Source organism: Seriola aureovittata, chromosome 21 (genome assembly GCF_021018895.1).
Source record: "Seriola aureovittata isolate HTS-2021-v1 ecotype China chromosome 21, ASM2101889v1, whole genome shotgun sequence".
In the NCBI taxonomy this organism is placed as follows: Eukaryota; Metazoa; Chordata; class Actinopteri; order Carangiformes; family Carangidae; genus Seriola; species Seriola aureovittata.
In genome coordinates this window covers 3621270-3632975 of record NC_079384.1, presented here as the reverse complement: position 1 = coordinate 3632975, position 11706 = coordinate 3621270, and the positions used below count along the sequence as shown (strand labels likewise).

At 41.6% G+C, this 11706-nt stretch overlaps 1 long non-coding RNA gene across 1 annotated transcript; it reads left to right on the top strand.

Moving 5' to 3' along the window:
- Positions 1-1636: 1636 nt before the first annotated feature.
- On the top strand, positions 1637-9203 carry LOC130162828 (uncharacterized). The gene is made up of 3 exons (XR_008826309.1): positions 1637-1704; positions 8427-8607; positions 9032-9203. It is a non-coding gene; the product is annotated as an uncharacterized LOC130162828 (long non-coding RNA).
- The last annotated feature ends 2503 nt before the right edge of the window (positions 9204-11706 follow it).

Below are 11706 nucleotides of genomic sequence, written 5' to 3'. Positions count from 1 at the left end.
TGTGAAACGCTGTCTTGGAGCCTATGTCCTTTGCAGGAATGTTAAGAGTCAGAAGTCACAGCATCTGGTCCGTGATAGACCCAGGAGAAAGACAAAAGCCTCCCCGGAGGAGAATGGGAGAGTTGACGGTATCACTTTGAGTGGTCAGTAAGACTAGAATAGCGCTAAATAAGTGCAAGTCCATTTAACAGCAGAAGTTTTTCGTGCCTTTGACAGTTTCGGAAACGGGGCGTGCAGGGAAGAACCAGAGGTGCGCACATCTGTCTGCTTTAATGCACTGCGCACACACGGGCATTTGGCCGAAAGGGACCAACTTTGCTTTAAATGCGGAAGACAATGGCCGTCCGGCACGGGCGGCTGCTTCCGGCCTGGTTGTGGCTTGTTGGACTCGGAAAACCGGGCGGACCGCATCTCAGCCGGATCTCTGGGCCCAGACCCGGCCGAGTCTTTCTCCAGAATAATGTGAATAACAGCAGAAGAAAAGTAAAGTGGGGAACAAACAAACGCAGAAACTTTTCGTATCTGTGACAGTTTCGGAAATCGGACGAACAGGAAACGGGGAGTGGAGGGAAAAACCGGAGGTGCGCACATCTGTCTGCTTTAATGCACTGCGCACATACGGGCATTTGGCCGAAAGGCGCCAAATTTGGTTTAAATACGGAAGACAAAAAGCAGGAAGGCTTAGCGCGTAGTGGGACTTTTTGTGGCCAGACAAATACATTTTGCAAACACACAAATTATATGTAAAGAAGAACTTTTTTTTGAGGAAATAATACCGTAACCTGAGCAAACTAAAATATATTCTGTGCTCAATAAAGCTATTTCTCTGTTTGCTATTGTCCACAATAACTATGTGTGTCACTCGGTTTTAGTCAATTCTCTGAGAAGCTGATAGGCCAAAACTGAAGATTTCACTTGCACATACAAATATACGGTCAGGCATATACTGTACATACATGTATACATACAGTTACACATGTGTAGGGCAGCAGCCTAAATAAACCACTGGGTGTCGCAGTTACGATGTTTATTCCCAGGGTAATTGGGTTTTGGTGTTGTTTGGCCGCTGTGGGACACCGTAGTTTTGCGTTGCTTTCCGTGCGGGACGCCATCTTGGTTTAATGTTTTCTTTTCTCGCGGTACAAGGTAAGAAGTGTTAACAGCAGCATGTATCATCTTACAGCGGCTTCGCTTAAATCACACTTCCAGTCTTTGTGGTTAAAACTATCTGTTTACAACATGTTAGTTAACAGTTTGCCATGTGTCTGAGACGTGAGCAGTTGTATTTCCTGTCTTAAGTTGTTCGTGATATTGGCTAGCCGGCTAGCTTTCTGTGTATCACTGTATAGGATGTCTAATCTGATACACACACACAAGCTATTCATCTGTTAGTTACTTTAGCTTAGCCGTTAGCGCTAGCGTCTTTCTCTCTCTCTCTCTCTTGCTCGGTGTTTCTTGGACCAACAGAGTGAGCTCCTAACCGCCATGCAAAATGATAAAAACGAATCTGTCGCATCTCATCTCAAAGTGTCGGAGCCTCCGATCGGTTAATATGTGTTTTTAAAAACATGTTTTTACACGAAAATCTGATTGGACAATGAAAGTCAAACTTTTTAAAATCTTTTTTACCTTTAACAGTACCTGCAGTCGGAGCTGTGTGGCCGATGGGAGCTTCCTGCATAACTTGCACTTGAGTTAATAATGGTAAGTGTAATGAATTTTAATTAAAAACGTTACTCAACACTGTATTGTGAACAGCTGCCTAAAATGTCCTGGTTTGCCGTGTGATGGAAAGCTTATTTTATTTAGTATAATTACGTGGTTTCTTGCCGGCAGACCTCTGAGCAGCACTATGTCTCTGGTTAGCATGCTAACTTCAGTAGAAGAAAAGACATAATAGAAACAAGATATAACACAGGCATTACCTTCCACCATTGGAGAGTTTTTTTTACAGAACACAATAAGTACATCTTAGTTGCTTAGAGCTACTGTTTGAAAATACATTCCTGTGTCCTATTCCTATATTCCAATACCTAATTCTGCATTACCACTTTAATCATTCAATGGAATTCTGTTGTCAGCATATTTATTTCCTGTCAGCTGGTACAGCTGTGACATTAGAGCGTGGGACACTAGTCTTGGATTAGCGGGGCTGCTTCTATGAAAGACGTTTGTAAATTAACTGCTGGAATGATCTGATCACATGCAGAGTGGTGATAGTAGATAAGAGGATTTTCAGTACAACGTCCAGATCAAATGAGTTGATGTAAAGCGCCCTTGTGATTTCATGCCGTACTGTAGCAGCTGGGGACTGTTTAATATGAGCATATTTCATAATTCTCCCCACTGTACTGCTGTGGATAAGTAACACACTTAAATGTGAAAAGAAATTCATCTATGAAGAAAGAAGCCTGCAGGCTATAATAATAGTGACTGTCGGAGCCATAAAGCCACAAAGGTATATACAGTAACACTGCTGTCTCTTTGAGGGCACTTTATCAATGTGACATACAATGTAGATAAGATTAAAGGAAACAGAATAGAGCGAAGATGAGAGAATCTGTTAAAGAGGCATTGATTTATAGGAAAATGTCATAGTTTGAATGCAAATTTCAGTACATGTGGAACTTACATAAACCAGAGTCCTGACATTTAGGGATTTAATTTCCGTTTTTATTCCTTCTTTATAGTATATGGTAAAAAGTAGATCATTTTCTCTGTGTGCAAAAGTAATACTTGCCTGATAAAACCCCACCCTTTTTTTTTTTGGTACTCACTACAGATAGTTAGCTTTGATATTGACATCACCAACAGCAGGTTCAAGCATCAAAGAAAGACAGTGGGAAGGAGCCATGACTCATTCTACATCCGTCTCGAACATGTGCTATATGGCAAGACTTGAAGAGGGGGAACGAAATTGATCAGATGCACATTATAGTGACATCACACACTCATCACACACTCATCACACATAGCCACAGCGTGATAATTATGTGTAGGGCTCCTTGTTCTTGTTTTTTTTGATACTGCAACTCTGGAAATTTATGTTGAATATAAAATATCTGGTACATTTACACATATGTTGCAAGTACACACAGAGTTGTATGGAGACTCCTCTCTCTCACACACACACCCTGACTCTGTAGTCATGCTGGTGGCGTGGCTCTGGCAGTGTATGGTAATGTTGTTCTGTCAGTCTGTCCATCCACCACTTTGGTTCAGACTGAAATGTCTCAGCAGTCGCTTGGACGGATCTTCTCCCTGTCGAAACTTGTCTGTTACTGCATAGCCACTTTGCCTTGCAGCCGACCCTTCACTCATTTCTCAGCATGTCTTCTCATCTCATTGCTCAGCTGCTTTGTGCTTTTCTCCGTTCCTTTTTTCTCTCCCTTTTTTTGGCAAGTTTTGCACGGCACATAAGAGTCCTTGATCCGATCTAATCCTTCCAGCGGAGTGACTGCTCTCTTCTGTTCAGATCGTGTTGTCTTTGAGCAGCAACGGCCTTACTGCGGTTCTGTCCCAGCTGTTTTCTCCTTTTGCTCTTACGCACATGGATGCTTATCAGTGTGCAGGAGTAGCAAAGGGCGAGAAACAGTTAGGCCTAAGATCTCCCCAGTTTCTTTTTTGGCAGGGATTATGATCCGGCAAAGCAATAGTTTCTATGCCAACCTTGCTTTCACAAAAGATAATTACACCTGTCATTCGCTTTTGTTGCCACTCACCTGCTGCAAAATACACATAGAAAAAATTCCAGCCATTCATGCTGCAGAATATTAAAGAACATCCTGAATCTGCTCGTAAATGCAAATGAATATTCAGTTTTCTCACTGTCTGCATTTAGATTGAAAAAAAACAAAACAGGAATAGATGACACTACAGACACTGTTGTCCATGTTTCCACTTATGAAAAGGTTTACAAGCTGAGAGGGAGACTCATTACATCTGATCTCTGTTCACGAGTTTACATAGTGGCCATGAAAACAAATACTGTGTGTGTTTAATTTGGTGTGAGTGGTAATATAATTGATTATTGCCATATGGTTTATAGCACACATTAAAAAGGTGTGTGTGTGTGTGTGTGTGTGTGTGTGTGTGTGTGTGTGTGTGTGTGTGTGTGTGTGTGTGTGTGTAGTACAGCTGTGGGAAGCTGAGATGTTGAACACTGTGGGAAGGTCACAGGGGAGAGAGGATATTGGGAGGGAGCATTCTGTGCCTGGAGCTGGGTTACGCAGATAAAGTCTGTGACCTTAAATTACCAATGTACAGCCATACACACACACACACACACACACACACACACACACACACACACACAGAGTTATGAGTCCACTACCAACAGCTAGGTGTTACTGTTTACAATGGACTCTCCCATCGACTTAGAAAAAATCCTCACCGATGACATTTCAACTTATTCCCAATTTTACGCTCAATATGTATTGTTGTAATTTTTTAAGAGTCACACAGTAGTGGAATTGGCAATTGCCCAAATTATGGAAAATATAACAAATGGTGCATTGTGTGACGCTGGATGAGATTCTTCAACACTGTGATATATTGAGATATTATGTTAACCACTCTCTGTCCTCCCAAAACAATCTGAACCCTCCCTTCAGCAGAAACTGACCCGCCTCCCCTTCTAATTATTTTGGTACAGTCCCTTACTAAGAACAAGTCTCAGTTAGAGCAATGTTCATGAAAATGATAAAGACCCAGTAAGTCGTCATTATGCAGAAACTCAGATGACTGAAAATATAAAAAAAAACAAAAAACAAACATTTTATTATCCCAGTGTGAACTGGTCCAATGATACAGCACATTCTGCAGCTTTCTCTGGACAGGTATGATGTCATGAATGACCCCAGTAATGTGATGCACATGGACATACACACACGTAAATACAGTATCATACCCAAGCTTGTTATGTCACTGATAAAGACACTGTCAATGGAGACTGCATTACAATCTCTGCCCCTCCTTTGACACTCTTACCTTGTGCCCACTGTTTGCTCTTGTAATTGTACTATACTACACTGTGTGCACACTGTACGCAAGTCTTAGAAAACACTATAACCCTGAACTATATGCGCCTACTTCGACTATTGGTGACGGGGATAAACTGGGGAAAGTACACCTTCTCCATTTGTGAGCGTTTTAAGCGGAGCAGTGGAAATGACATTAGTCCGGATGAAGGTTAATGAGATGTGACAAATTCAGGACATCAGAGGGGATTTTTGAAGTGAAGTTCACAATGACGTTGATTGTGTTTTTTCGCAGTCAAATGACTGGTCACATACAGGGGACAAGAACATCCCTCTTTACAAAAGTGCGAAGAAAAGTTCAAACAAACCGTTAACTGTGTAATTAATTTCTTTTCGTGTTGAGCGTGACGGGAGAAATGGGGCATGACGATGGCTTTTGTCACAGAAGGATGCAGACACCATATTTATTTGTACTACACTTAAACGTTAGCATTAACAGCTGTTTACTTAACAGTCTAGAAGAAATGTGAGTCCAGCATCAATCTTCATTCCTTTACTCGCCAACAGCTGTCTCCAGCAGTGGAAAGCTATGCTAAGCTAACCTAAAGTTTGCATGTTAACCAGCTAGCCCCAGCATGTGTCAGCCTGTCTGGTCACTTTCTGATAGCAACTCGCTGTAACCTCCAATCTACCCTGAAGACATTGCACTATTATAACCTCCTGCTCCTGGCAAGAAACTTAAATTGTTTTCTAAAAACTGCAGATGGTAAACACATGAAAGCTAATATTACAGAAGAAATCTCCAGCTTTTCTTCCCAAGGTCTCCTTCAGCAGCAGCAGCAAGAAGTGATTGAAATTCTTGTTTTACCAGCTACTAACTAAAGTGTGAAAGCAACCTGGCTCATGCTGCTGATTGATATCCATGTATCCACATGTTGATCCAAGTGTGTTTTGTGTTTTGTGTTATGTATGTAAATGGCGTTGTCAGCAGGACAGATGGAGAAGCCACTACACAACATTTCTTAGAAGCAGACGAAATTCGACAGTATTTTGAACATCTTGACCTCCTTTCCAGGGATCTCAGAGCAGACTGCAGAAATACTCTGCTTTCGATCAGCTGTCAGTTCACCACAGCAATGCAAATTTCTATAACATCACATGTTCTGACACTGACTTTAGAAAAGCAGTTTTATACTTTCATAGTTAATTGGTTACACTGGGCAGTTATTCTTCCCTTTGTAATGTGATCAAATTAGTTCAAACTTTACTTGAGTTAGATGTAAAGGATGGTACTGACTGAGTGCGACTCTCACTGTGATCAACAGTAAGAAAATAGTTTATGAACAATATTGAATACACTGTTCTTTTCTTTGTTTTGTTCATTTCAATCGCAACTTTGTCTTGAACTTGGTCAGAAGAACTTAAGTTTGTCTTGGACTGGACATAAATGTTTTTGACTGTAGCCCTGGAGTTTGCCTTTAAACTTCTTCAATTGAATCCAATTCTATGAAAGCAAATAATATCTATAAGGAATTCGATTTTGTTTTTGCGTCATATCCTAGTTAGTACATCCTGTCCAAAGGCTTTCCACATACAAGGGAGGAGATCTGTTTGCTAATTGGTTCTAATAGATGTTGAAGCACTCGTCACACTTGAACACTGCAACACCACAGCCAGCACACAGGACGGTACATAGCAGGATGTTTCATTAGCACCGGAGTGAAAAATAGAGAGTACACCAAACTCCTTTTTTTAGCCAGCGAGAAAAAGCAGTAAAACAGCATCCCATCTCCAAAAGCTGATTTCCCCAGAACAGCGGCATTATTTCCTGCAATTTTCCTGCACTTACATTTCTCTGCAGACTATCTCAAATCAAAAGGCCAGCACGCAGAAGAGCTCCTCATGTGTAGTGACGCAGAATCTCCTTCTTAATGCAAAGCAATTAGGCCCTAACTACCAGTATTTGTTTGTTTTGCACCAGAGAAAAGAGAGAGGGTGGGGAGAGGAAAAATGTCACCCAGACTGACGTATGTGACACAGAGAGAAACTTGCTTGTTAAAAAACAAAAATAGTGCTGTGATTGGGCAATTTACGCATGTCACGTGATATATTTGCATATTTAACAGAAACATATTTTCAGTCACTTGCTAGATGACTCCACTTTTCTTTTGTATTACAAATAATGAAATGACTTGATTAAAATGTGCAAAAAAGTGAAAAAACATTTAAACTTTTAGTTTCATCAGTCCGTAAAACATTAAATCGACGTCCTCGATTTCACCAACAACGTGTAGTCAGTACCAGCCTTTCCTCGCAGATGTAAACATTAGCACATGGGTTGTAGGATATCCTGTCCCTGCGTGTGACACCATCCACCTGCAGGTATTTACTGAGGGAGGAATACCAAACTAAGAGTTACTGATTAATCCCAAATGATCATTTAGTTGTTGACAACTACACTGGACCATTACAGAATAACTGAAGAACAAACTGACCTAGACAAACAGAGAGAGACATTTCAAATACGTGCACATTACCATGTTATTCTCTTATTTCAATCTCAAGAAACAAGGTTTTATTATATTACACTTGTACATATAGTAAAGATATCTATATGATGGATTTTTATATGGGATAACATGTTAAGACCATATCTTTCCATTCTGGGAAAATGATCTCAAAACTTTTACAAAATACATAAATATTTTTCCTTTTTCTTTCTAAAATGTTTAATTTCCTTAATACTCTATTATGTATGTGTAAGAGTCATTGTGGACTTCTTGACTAACACAGCCCGCTCAGAAACCACAACTTACTAATATTTTATTCTGTTAAATATCAGCGTTTGTTCAGTAGTTCCTGGTTTGAGCTTCGGGCAATGAGTCATCTAAGATCAAGACTTGATTTTCACAGCTCGAGGAGATCACGTGCGGCGCTAGCTCGGAGACAGCTGACGAGTGTTACTCTGACGCAAATGAAAGTCAGCAGAAGTTCAATCACGCTGGATGACATTCACAACTTCAATGCATTTTCTGTGCAAAACACGTGTCGCTGCTGCAAAATGTGGCCACCCAAAAACATTGATGTTAGTGTGAAGAATGGCTATCTCCATGCTAAACCAACTGAAGGCTGTGGGGAAAATAATGGCCCTGTGTTTTCATGTCTTTGATTCAGACTGCCTCTAACTGTTACGGCTGCGACTCTAATGTATTCCTTGTGTTTCTGCTGTTTTTCCCCTCCCCCTGTGTTTGCTGTGTCTCCTCTTACTATCTCTGTGGATTTGTGTATGTATCTGTGTTGTGGGTGTGCCGCTATCCATCTACTCATCAGCTCAGCAGTATATCATCACCAGACTGTTGTTTCAGCCAGTTTCAGCTTAGACTCTTGTTTTCGGAGTTTGTTCCTCGTGTTTTTCTCTGAGCTAACCTCTGTCTCCCTCTGCTCCAGGATCACTTCATGTTTGCTTGCCTCGCTCGCAAAAACATCACCCGCCACCCAGAGCAGCTCAGCTTCACCGGTCTCAGGCTTCCCTCTGCCCTTCACCCCTCCCGCCTGCTCCCCTGGTCATTCCCTGCGTTCAGCTGCCAGAGTCCTCATGCCCTCACCATCGCCTGACGAAGGCGTCCTCGTGAGACAACACGAACAAACACTTTGAGAATCTTTGAAGCTGTGCACACTGCCTGCGTCGATGATCTGCTGTGGCTCGCACGTGTGTGTGTGTGTGTGTGTGTGTGTGTGTGTGTGTGTGTGTGTCTTCAACTACCAGCTCTGTCTCTATATAGAGTTTGCAGGTTACTGGAATGTTTGATTTCTTTTCAATATACATTCCTTCCTGAATTATTCTTGACAGAAAACTTCACTAAAATGCCACTGTCTCCACAAGCAGCTGCTAAAATGCTTAAGAAATATGTTTATATTTTGTCGTGTTTGTGTCATTTTCAGATTCAGTCTAGATATAGACAACTGTAGTGGAAGGTGTCCGTGTTGCGTAACGTTGCTGCTGTGATGTCTATATGACAATCAACAGGTCTTGTCTCTGTGTATTTTTGCAGATGGTGTGGATAGAACTGACATTTCTTCATCTTCATCCTAATCTTAAATGCTAACGCTAATGACCCAACTGCTCCGCTTACTACAACAAAGTTACAAGACATTTACTGTATTTCTATGAAAATACTTATTAATAATTTACAACTTTAAAAATTTACAACCTTAAATGTAACTTTGTTCTGCCTGTAAACTGAATACAACAATGCTTCATTGTGTTTTGGCCTCATCTGAATTTTGTGAAAACCACATGAATTAAGCACATGCTGTGCAGTTTATCAAAGCCATCTTTAACGTTTCATAACTGTGTCGTAGTTGCAGTCCGTGAGATGGCAGGCAAACAGAAGGCAGATCCCTGTTTGTGTCATTGCCGATAGCTGAAATCCTGCCTTGACCCAGATAGTAGCACCTACGAGACACTAAACACAGAAGTTACCTCAGGGGTGTTTCAACAGGTGACCTAAGCTTCTATTTTAGGTCAGAGCTAATCCACCGTAGAATCGATTGTTTTCAGCACACTAACAAACAGGTGTTAACTGCAGTATTCTATAATACTACAACAGCTTTGAAGGTCGCTGGTCTCCTGCTGTTAATCATGGAAGCCCATTGACTTCTACTGACCTCATTGCATTTCAGGTGTAAAGAGGATCAGACCTAAAGAAAACACAGCAGGGCTGCAGAGTGACCGACCACAGCAACATGTGGGGCGGTCAGCACATGCACCACAACAGTGCAGTTAAAATCCTCAGACCTTTGAATCATCACCCACCTGCGGTGCATCAAGTCCATCAGCAGATCTGGCCGGCGTACATGACCGTAAGATGCCTGTTATATTGTGATGACCTCTTCACACACGCAAGCAGCATCTAAAAACACACATCAGAAGAGCCTTTGATGAAAGCACCTTATGTCATCGGTAATTGAATCTTCACCCCTGTGTCTTTCTGCTCCGACCTTAAACCTTTTTGGAGGATCACATAATCCACACACGCAAGACACTCAAATCATCTGTTTCTCATAAAAAGCTCTTTGTCATATAAGCCCCATGTTTCACATCCCCGCTGCTTTGTTGCTGTTGATCTAAGAACAACCTGCCATGGAAATCCTGCAGGAGCGGGGGCAGAGTGGAGGCCTGTTGCAGGGCGAGGTAGATCAGCAAGTTCTGGAAAAAAAAGAAAAAGAAAGACGTGTCCAACTGAAATAGAAAAATAGTTTTTGTCCAGACAGATAATTTGGTCCTTCGTGACAAATATTGGGTGGGTGCTGTCACAGTTAGATAGCCACTTGGTGTGTAGCTGCTAGCTGCAACAGATCGTGAGGAAGTCTGTGCTCCTGTATTTTGAGCTGAGTGAAATTCTAATATTATTTTCATGTTAAAATGAATTAGCAGGTATCAGTGTCTAAGCTCAACATACCTGACTTATTAGTTTAGCTTGCTAACTAGCTGATTAGCCAGCAAATGAATGAGCATTGGGTTAGCCTTCGAGCAAGACGGCCCAGCTGTGCTAACGATGCTAACAGGAGCATATGCTTGCAGCGGTTCATAAACCGACTCCATGTTTGGATTAGCCAGGAGTCGGGACCTGCCAAGATGGCGGCAGCAGAGTGGTCCACTCTGAGCTTCAAAACTGCTCATCAGAAACCTATGGATGACATCACGAAGGCGACGTCCATCTTTATATTTCTCCCCCGACATGCCATTCTCCTCTCGCCCACCAGGTGTCCCCAGATTTTCTGTCCCAAGATTTTCTGTCCCCATTTCCATCTGCTCACCTGTTCTCCATCCTCGCTCATGAGGTTGGTGTTTGTTTCTGTACCACCGTGTGACTTCCTGTGTTAAAGTTTGTCTCTGTATTATTCAGAGTTAAGGCTGAATATATGCTTCTGCTTTAGTTTTTCATGCTCAACAAGTGTAAATAAAAAAAACACTTTATCATCATAGTGGTACAAATTACAATTACAGTTTTCTAGCAGCGTCAGCTAAAAAGAAAAAGGACATAGTGTACAGAAGTAAAAGACGGCCATGATTGTTAATCATCCTAAATAGTGTTCTTGAAATGATTAACTCGTGATATTGAGATTATTTCTCAACGTACGAGGATAATTAACTCATTATCTTGACAAAATTCTGCTATCTTAATAACAAAATAATAATAATAATCTTATTGCCATGATTGCAACTGGCTGAGTTTGGCTTCCATGTGCATGTGACAGTCAAGTTGTTTATAACTGGTGGTTGGTGCTATTTTCTCTCTGTGAGAATCAGCTGAATGGCAGGAAAGTGGACACATTGCATTTCAGCCCTGTTTCTTTCTGTACAAAAGTGAATGTGATACCTCAAACTCTACGCACTGATGTTACAGTTTAACTTTACTTCCTGTGGCTCAGTTACATCCTAACCAGAGTCAACCTGATCATGTGCTGCTGTAACCGCAGGCGGATGTGGGTGGATGCTGCTGGAACGGCGACCAACCAACCAGTCAATCGGAGGCCATGTTTGGTATGCACAAATCAACAACACACGCACATTCACAATACAGACTCGTGCATCAAAGTGTACGTTGACTCTGGTTAGGTTGTAACTGCGCCTGTACACACAGGACGTAATATGATTGCATGCAATAAACAGGATGGTACTGACTTCTGTAGGACACTCTTCCTGTTTAGTGTTTAACCAGAG